Genomic DNA, 10,350 nt, shown 5'->3' on the forward strand with positions numbered 1-10,350 from the left:
AAACAACTATATATAATGCTAGCAAATTTGTTACAATATAAAAGACCCTGCTTATGTCCCTTTCCTATACTTTCGCCTCTCACTAAATTAAGCCTTTGCTGGATGACTTGATTATTTTTCATTTAAAATGAATTCCTGAATTCACTAATAAGTGAAGACCAGGAATGGCAATGTTTCAGTATAAATGTAAAACAAATTCAAAAACCCAATACCAAGCTTGTGGTAATTACTTATCATTTTGAATATGCTTCCCAGATATTAGGCCCGGAGTGAGAAGGGAGACTAGCTAGGTCTGCCATCCGCTAGGCGGTTAGCTTCGGCTTATGGGCCTCAGTCTCATGTATAAAGTAATAGAATCAGAGTAGACTCTCTTCCTTTTCCACTCTAAAAGCAATGGTATTTCTGGGTTGTGGGGGAGGAAGGACATTCTTTACTAGAATCAATATGTTCTCAATTTTATGTAATTGAGAACAATGTAATTCCACCTTCAAGTTCCTTTCCCTACGAAATTGCTACCACTTAATTATTTGGATGGCATCACTGACTCAATGGACATGGGTTTGGGTAGACTCCAGCAGTTGGTGATGGACAGGGAGACCTGGCGTGCTGTGGTTCATGGGGTCGCAAAGAGTCGGACACAACTGAGCGACTGAACTGAACTGAACTGAATTCTTTTGCATAAACATTCTGGTGTCTCCATCACCTAAAATTAGAGAAATAAATATGAGTGCAGTGCATCTACAAGAGCAATTTATGGAGACAGGAAGTGGAGGGGTGTAGCAGGAGGAGATGGCAAGAGAAGAGAATTCATAGGCTGGTGTTATGTCATGAAGACCAGTAGATAGGCCTTCCCTGGTGGCACAGTGGACAAGAATCTGCCTGTGAATGCAGGGGACACAGTTTCAATCCCTGGCCCAGGAAGATTCCACATGCTACAGACCAACTAAGCTGATGCTCCACAACTACTGAGCCTCTGTGCTACAACTACTGAAGCCAGTGCTCCTAGAGCCTGTGCTTTGCAACAAGAGAAGCCACTGCAATGAGAAGCCCGTGCACCGCAATGAAGACTAGCCCCTGCTCACCACAACTAGAGAAAGCCCACAAGAAGCAACGAAGACCCAGTGTAGTAAAAATAAAGACAGAAAAGAAACATTAAAAATAAAATAATAGAAAAAAGACCAGTGGGCATGGAGAATTCCCTGGCAGTCCAGTAGTTAGAACTCTTGAGCTTCCACTGTGGGGGACCTGGATTGGATCCCTGGTCTGGGAACTAAGATCCTGCAGATTGAATGATTTGGCCAAAAAAGAAAAAGAACAGTGGGCAACACCTTCTGTCTTCAATTGAGATACATTTGCCTTTGCAGTATACATTTATTCACCTTGGTTTTTCATTTGTGTATAGGCATGTTTCTAGAATGAAATACTGTTTTAAAAGTATTATACAAATGCACAAACACTATCTGTAAATGTCATTTCAAAAACATTTAGCTGTTTCAATGTCTTGGAGCTTATATAAACTCATGTTTCATCTTAAATATTTGAGGCAAGAAGGTTAACATGAAATGCTGCTCTGGTTTACTATTTTTCAGTATTATGGTGATAAATGAGTTGAGAAAAGGACATACACCAAGGTGGAGGAAAGAGTATATTTTTCTTCTGCAATGTAAAACTTTTAATTATTTTAAATGTGTGACTTAGTCAACTTGGAACCAGTCCACCTCACAGGAAAATAAAAAGAAATGAAAATTGATGATACAATGGTTCAGGGACTTAAAAATTTAAAGTTATTACAAATGGAGTATGAAAAGCTGTCTAACCTAAGCAGTTGCCGCTTCTGGGGTGTGTGTGTGTGTATTTGTGTTTGTGTTCAGTTAAAATATCATTATATAGATTGTTTTTATTTTCTTTGAAGACATAAAGTTTATTTTTAAAGAATTTTTTTCGTGTGGACCATTTTTAAAGTCTTTATTGAATTTGTTACAATATTGTCTCTGCTTTTTTTTTTTCATTTTGTGACCACAAGGCATGTGGAATATTAGCTTCCCAACCAGGAATTGAACCCGCAGCCCCTGTATTGGAAGGCAAAGCCTTAACCACTAGACTGCCATGGAAGTCCCAATAAAGGTTATTTTTAACCTACCTTATAGCTACATATATGCTTTACAAAGCATCTTATGTCACACAATTATTTAAGGAAAAATTACACACAAACTGCACTTAGCAGTCACACACCCTCCAGTGCTCTCCTCTCCAAACAAAAGTAAAGGAGCTCATTTTGCTCTGAAATGATTCTAAATTAACAGCCAAAAGTAAGTCTAACTTTCCAACTTGATTGGTAAAATCATAAGGTTAGGTGGCCTCCATATTTTGCTAACTTTGATGAAGAGGAAAGGTAAAATTTCTACTTTTTAAAATTATCTTCCATATGTGCACAGAGATAAAAAAAAACTTATAAGCTACTAAATGTCTATTCGTATTACATTGAATAAACAAATTACAATGTAACCAGCCATGGAACACTATACCACTGCTCAAAGGAATAAGATGATCTGTCAAGGATAAACGAATAAATATTTTTAAATGTTTTTAATATAGAGGTGTATATTCATATTCCTGTAGTAAAAATACTTATTAATTTAGTAATAAATTATAGTATAGCACATGTATATTTATGTGTGTGTTTATAATACAAATGATGCCAATGGTTATCACTGGGAGACAGGAGAGAGAATAAGGGAGAATCTCACCTTCTATGTTTTTGAATGATAACATTTTTAATGACCATAAATTACTTTTGTAATCAGAATAAATATTAAATGTCCTATAATATGGACATTATACATTTAATCCAGTGCTGGTTCTCCTGGGAATTGAGAAGATAAAATGCCAGTGATTCCTTTCACTATTATGCCTAATTACTCACTTATAAAATTTTTACTTCCCATTACCATGATTTTGAATTCTTCAGGCTTATACGTCTTATTTCCCAGTGGAGGACTCTTTCCACCTATGACCAGTGATTTCACTAAACTTTGAATAACAGACAAAGAAAAGATTCACTGTTCTAACTTGAGTAATTGACCTTCATTATCAAGCAGAAATAGAGTTACTGGTATATATCAAGGGCATGAAGGAGTATTTATAACCCTGAGAATCCCCTAGGGTGTCTCCTAGAATTTCTGTATCCAAGAGTAGAGATTAATGGAAGACCACAGCAACACAATACATGTAAAACCAGGAAGAACTCAGGCACTTAGGGAGGGAAGGTTTGGATCACCCCACCAGATATAGAACTCTGACCACAGAATTGCTGGCTGAGGGCAAATTGATACAGAAAATTGGTAGTGGGCAAAGGAAGTTATAAATACCAACTGTATTCTTCTGACTTATTGCAGAACAGAAGACCATAATAGTTCTACATACTTTTATTCCTTGCTTTGTTTTATATATATATATTTGTATGTAATTGACCTATTTATTTTGTCTTCACTTTTATTTCTATGAGGTGATGGTTAACTATAATTTAGTTTTGAGGTTATTGGTTACCAGGATAGGTTTGTGGCTGAATTAGAAAGGAATGAACATCTTCAAGGATCAATGCAGTGTTTAATGGGAGTTGGGTCTTTTCTTTAGGAAAATGGTATGTTTTATTTGCATGGGGGATGGGTTGCATAATGGGAGTAAGTTGTTGCTCTTGCAGCTATTTGGAAGATTCCATGTGCATAAAAATTTGTTTATTGAGCAGGCAAAAATGTAGACTGTGACAGAATGGTTTGACTCTCAACTCGGATGTCATACAATTTTTCTATTTGGTGATATGGTGCAGTGGTAAAGAATCCACCTGCAGTGCAGGAGGCACAAGAGATGCAGCTTCGATCCCTGTGTCAGGAAGATCCCCTGGAGGAGGAAATGGCAGCCTAATTCAGTGTCCTTGCCTGGGAAAACCCATGGACAGAGGAGCCTGGTGGGCTACAGTCCATGGGGCTGCAAAGAAGAAAAGAAAGAAAGTGAAATCGTTCAGTCATGTCCAACTCTTTGCAAGCCTGTGGACTGTAGCATACCAGGCTCCTCCGTCCCTGGGATTCTCCAGGCAAGAATACTGGAGAGGGTTGCCATTTCCATGGGGCTGCAAAGAGTCAGACACAATTGAGCGAAATGATGGACTGAGCTGAGAAGGCTAAAAACTACATTCTTTAGACTTTTGCTGCTAGGATTCTGGATGTAAATTTGGCTCTGCCAGTTAAACACACTTGTATGAGCTTTTCATGAAAGAGTTATACCATCTTTCTGTAACAATGTGGACAGACAAGCAAGCTCTGAAAGGTGGTGCTTGGAGTGCCCAGATGTCATAATCCGTAGTCTAGTCACCAGCTCCATGGGTGGAGGTAGGCGTGATGGTGGCAGCTCTTGGGAGTTGTGGCTGCAGCAATCACTGAATCCTGGAATTGCATCAGAGTGGTCAATACTCAAGTCAAAGTTTCACTGAAATACCCTAACTTCCATACCTCCAGCACTTACAATTATTTTATAGACAATTTATTTCTATTTAAATCCTTTCATATTAAAAAAAACCTCTCTTTTTCTCTCTTTTCTGAATTAAAGCCCAATTGATAGAAAACCCTAGAGTTACACTTATACCTGTTCAAAAAGAGGCAAGTAAAGGATGTTCACTTCAACATTGTAACAACTCCAAAACAATGACCTACATGTCTAATCACAGGGGAATAGTGAAAGTGAAGTCACTCAGTAGTGTCCGACTCTTTGCGACCCCATGGACTATATCCTACCAGGCTTCTCCATCCACGGGATTTTCCAGGCAAGGGTACTAGAGTGGGTTGCTATTTTCTTCTCCAGGGGATTTTCCCAACCCAGGAATCAAACCCGAGTTTCCCGCATTGCAGGCAGATGCTTTACCCTCTGAGCCACCAGGGAAGCCCCATAGGGGAATGAGTGAATAAATTAGGGCACCTATCTACTATGAGATGTATCAGTTTAAAAGAATGAAATGCATCTCTACCTATGAACATGAAAACAGTTCCAAGAAAATAGGGAAGTTACATGATGGTTGTGCTATATTAAACACACTAAACATACATATTCTAAATATAGCATGTACAATACATGGTTTGAGTATATATGTCATGCATCACCATATACTTTTTGAAAGAATATACACCAGATGCATAATAGCAAAAACTTCTTTGGAAAGTACTAGCATTGACAGTAGTGATAAAGGAAGACTTCATTTTTATTGGGTTGGCCAAAAAGTTCATTCAGGTTTTTCTGTAAGTTGTCGATGAAAAATGCAAACAAACCTTTTGGCCAACCCAATAAACAGAATGATTGATTGAATTTTCAGAATCAGAATATAGCCCTGGATTACTTAATGATTAAAAAGAAATAAAAAATTCAATTCCATTCAGTTGCTCAGTCATGTCCGACTCTTTGCAACTACATGGACTGCAGCACGCCAGGCTTCTCTGTTCATCACCAGCTCCCGGAACCTACTCAAACTCATGTCCACTGAGTCGGTGATGCCATCCAACTATCTCATCCTCTGTCGTCCCCTTATCCTTGTGCCTTCAATCTTTCCCAGCATCAGGGTCTTTCCCAATGAGTCAGTTCTTCCCATTGGGTGGCCAAAGTACTGGAGTTTCAGCTTCAACATCCGGTCCTTCCAATGAATATTCAGGACTGATCTCCTTTAGGATGGACTGGTTGGATCTCTTTGCAGTCCAAGGGACTCTCAAGAGTCTTCTCCAACACCACAGTTCAAAAGCATCAATTTTTCGGTGCTCAGCTTTCTTTATAGTCCAACTGTCACATCCATACATGACTACTGAGAAAACCATAGCTTTGACTAGATGGACCTTTGTTGGCAAATTAGTGTCACTGCTTTTTAATACGCTGCTTAAGTTGGTCATAACTTTTCTTCCAAGGAGCAAGCATCTTTTAATTTCATGGCTGCAATCACCATCTGCAGTGATTTTGGAGCCCCCAAAAATAGTCTGTCACTGTTTCCATTGTTTCTGCATCTGTTGGCCATGAAGTGATGGGCCCTGATGCCATGATCTTCGTTTTCTGAATGTTGAGTTTCAAGCCAACTTTTTCACTCTCCTCTTTCACTTTCATCAAGAGGCTCTTCAGTTCTTCTTCACTTTCTGCCTTAAGGGTGGTGTCATCTGCATATCTGAGGTTATTGATATTTCTCCCAGCAATCTTGATTCCAGCTTGTGCTTCATCCAGCCCAGTGTTTCTCATGATGTACTCTGCTTATAAGTTAAATAAGCAGGGTGACAATAGCCTTGATGTACTCCTTTTCCTATTTGGAACCAGTCTGTTGTTCCATGTCCAGTTCTAACTGTTGCTTCCTGACCAGTAAAGCAATTATAAGCATTTTTAATATAAAATTGTATAGTATTTTTAAACTGCCTGGAGCTACTTGAACAAAATATAGGAGAGGGTTGGAGAAAGAGGGATATAAAATAAGCTAACATTTTTTGGGAAAGAGAGGACCACAGAGTGGGTGAGAATACATAGATACTACTTTGTTCTTGAGAATGACAGGGAAATTTAAGTTCAAATATATTTTTAAAGTAAAAGTAAGCATAACAGAATAACAATTGGTCATCTAACTTTCAAATCATCCGAGAAAAGGATCAAGGGAAGCAATACAACAAAAGACAGCAATGGAACAAAAGAAGCTGGAACATGTAGTAAGGAGATGATTCTATGGAAAAACACAGAACACCAAAATTGACTCAAGAGCATATCAAATCTGCATAGTGTATTATCCAGGAAAGAAACTTAAAAGGTTAAAAATAATAATACTGTAATGAGGAAAAAAAAGGCAATAGACCCATATGGTTTAAGGACAAGTTCTCTCTATTCATTGAAGGTTTAATCAAGTCCCTATATTATTTGTGCAATTACAGAAGATAGAAAAATTGGAATATTTCCCAGAAAATTTTAGGGGTTTACATTGCTATAAAGTTAAAAGCAGAAAAAAAAGCTAACAAGAATGACATAATGAACAAATAAAGACCAATATCATTCATAAATATAATTATAAAAATCTTCTCTGGAACATTATAATATTAAATCCAATGTTATATTAATTCCAAACGAATTACTTCTGAGAATTTATGAATGGATCAACTTTAGGAAATCTGTTTGCCCAATTCATAACTCAAGTTAATTGACAAAAATCATGAATATTTTCATAATTGCCATAAGGCTACTTGATAAAATTCAATATCCAATCCTTAGGGGAAAATATTACCAAACTAAGGAATAAAAGTATATTCTCTTACTGTGATAAAGTGAAGTGACGTCGCTTAGTCATGTCTGACTCTTTGTGACCCCATGGACTGTAGACTACCAGGCTCCTCCGTCTGTGGGATTCTCCAGGCAAGAGTACTAGAGTGAGTTGCCATTTCCTTCTCCAGGAGATCTTCCCAACCCAGGGCTCGAACCCGGGTTTCCCGCATTGCTGGCAGACTTTTTACCATCTCTATTAAAAACAAGTATCATAGCTAATATGAAACATTAGTGGCATTCCCACAGAAGTTAGGATTAAAACAAGAGTATCAGATTTTAAGACTATTTGCATCATTCTGGAATTATTAACAAAAAGATCAGTAAAGAAATAACGTACAAATTCACAAATTGAAGGGATGAAATGAAACTAATTTGCAGATACATAATTTAGTTCTAAAAAAATTAAGGGAAACAACTGAAAATATAATAAAACTAATAAAAGGTCAGAATGTCAGTCATGCCAAAAAGTCACAATGCCAAAGATATAAATTAAACACATAACTCTCAACAGAATTAGAAAAGAAGGAGGAGGAGAAGAGGAAGAAGAAGAATTGAAATAGAAAATATTCCACTCACAATAGCAAAAAATTATAAAATGCTTAAGATGAAATATTCAAGACATACAAAAATAACAACACTTTTCTGGAGTGTATTTAAAATTTTTTGAATTAATGGAAATACATTATATGTTCCTGAATGGAAAGATTCAATCTTGGAATCATTCAATTCTCTCTCAATTTAGTCTATATATTTATTTTCAGCACAAATTGCTTCCTGTTCAAAAAATTATTTTTGAAGCAATCACATAGTTACAGAAAAGGTTAGTGCAATACAAAGGCCCGCTTTTTTCTGATTTGAGAGTAAATTACTTTTCCATTTTCCTATCATCTAAAACTTTATAGTGTTTTTCATATGTACAAACATGTTCTACATGATGTCAATACAGCCTTAAAAATCAGAAAATTCTTGATATATTATTGATGTATTATTGTCTTCTAATCATTAATCCCCATAATCAAGCTTTATCAAGTACCTTAGAAATCTTTAGTTGTGAGATGTGGAATCTGGATTCCCTGATAGCTCAGTTGGTAAAGAATCTGCCAGCAATGCAGGAGACCCCGGTTCGATTCTTGGGTCAGGAAGATCCCCTGGAGAAGGGGTAGACTACTACAGTATTCTGGCCTGGAAAATTCCATGAACTACTGCATAGTCCATGGGATCGCAAGGAGTTGAACAAGACAGAGCAACTTTCACTTTCACTCTCTTGTGGGATCTATTTCCCTGACCGGCGATCAAACCCAGGCTTCCTGCATTAGGAGCAACCCTTAAGTAATCTTTTATAGCAAAAAACATCCAGTTCTGAATCATGCATGGCCTTTAATTATGCCTCCTTCAGTCTTTAACAGTTCTTCCTTTGACTTTCATGACCTTGATACTTTAAAAGACTATACGTCAGTTGTTTTGTAGAATGTTCTTTGATTTGGACTTCTCTCACATTTCCTTAAAATTGAGTTCAACTTATGCATCCTTGGCAAGGGTACTGCAGATGTAAACCATGCTCTGCTGATTCCTTGACTAGGCTGTCACTGCTTTGTGGATGCCCTCCAGGTCCTACTCAGGCTTTGACACACCATACCAAGCAACAGCTCTGCATGTTTCCCTCTTCACCCTACCTGCCCTCTGAATCCCACTGCAGACTTTCTCTGATTATGAGCATCCTTTTTACTCTCCTGTCACTCAGACACCCCATGGAAGGACTCTATAAATTTAAAACAATCCCAACCATAATTCCAAATGAAATTTATTTAGAACTTTAAAAAATGATGTTAAAATTTTACTTAAACAGCAACTTGAGATGAGTCAAGATATGTTTGAAAAAAAAGATTGAAAGGACTTACTTAACCATTTGTTGTAACATATTATAAAACAAAAAAAAATTGAACTAGATTCTGATTCAGGAATAAATATTTATGAAAAAAAACAGATTAAAGAAAATAGATGGAAGAATATTGTAGTATTTATAGACAGAAAAGAAATAACAATTTAGTTGAACAATGGTGATAATGAAGAAAAGCATTAATTAACAGTCTGTATTAGCATTTACACAAAAGCTTAAGTACAAAACATAAAATTATAAAGCAATATTGATTCATAATATTATATTTGAGGGCTGGGATATACCTTGCTAGACATAGTAAAGGAGAAAAGAAAAGAACAAACACTTAGACTATTTACAAATTAAAATATCCTATATAGTAACCAAACAAGAGTGGCTCCATTTCTCTCCTGCACTTTCCTTCATATGGAAAAGGAGGACTTTGGATAGATGATTCTAAAAATCTCTTCAAGCTCTGAAAAATAATTCTCAATATTTTACGCATATAATTGTACGTCCATTTTGTTCATGTCTACCTTGCATCTGTCATATAATATAACCTCCTTGAAGTATATTTTTTAAATCCAAGCCTTTTGATTGGAACGTTTTACGTACATTCAGTGTAACTATTGATAAAAGTAGGATTTATGTGTGTCATTTTACATTTTTATTTTCTCAAGTCTTTTTTTCTTCTTTTGTACCTGCAACAAGGAATACAGGCTTTATAGAATTAGTCCAGGAAAGCTGCTAAGCAAATAAAACACAAGAGCCGCAACTATAACCAGTAGCAATGGTGAAAATCCCATAGGGGTGAAGGATGATCTAATTTGTAAAGTTCTCCATTGAAGTCTCTGCTGAGCTTGCTAATGATTGGACAGAGATTTTTATAAATTCCAATAAGCCTCTCAACCTTTGCCAAAGGGTCCAAGTACACTGTAGCCTATCTTCAATACTCCAGCAGTTTATAATATACTCTGCTTTAATCTTAACCCCCTCTTGCACAGTCTCAACGTAGGCAGAGATGAGAGATTAGGGCCTTCTCTGCTCTTTCCCCTGAGCACAGCCCTGCATTGTGTGGCCTTCTAGATTGCCAGAAATAAGTAAGTTTTCCGTGGTGCTCTGTGGATATCTCTTTCCCATGCCTTTTTTTTTTT

This window comes from Moschus berezovskii, chromosome 15 (genome assembly GCF_049115385.1).
Source record: "Moschus berezovskii isolate FMDL1 chromosome 15, NW_MosBer_1.0, whole genome shotgun sequence".
In the NCBI taxonomy this organism is placed as follows: Eukaryota; Metazoa; Chordata; class Mammalia; order Artiodactyla; family Moschidae; genus Moschus; species Moschus berezovskii.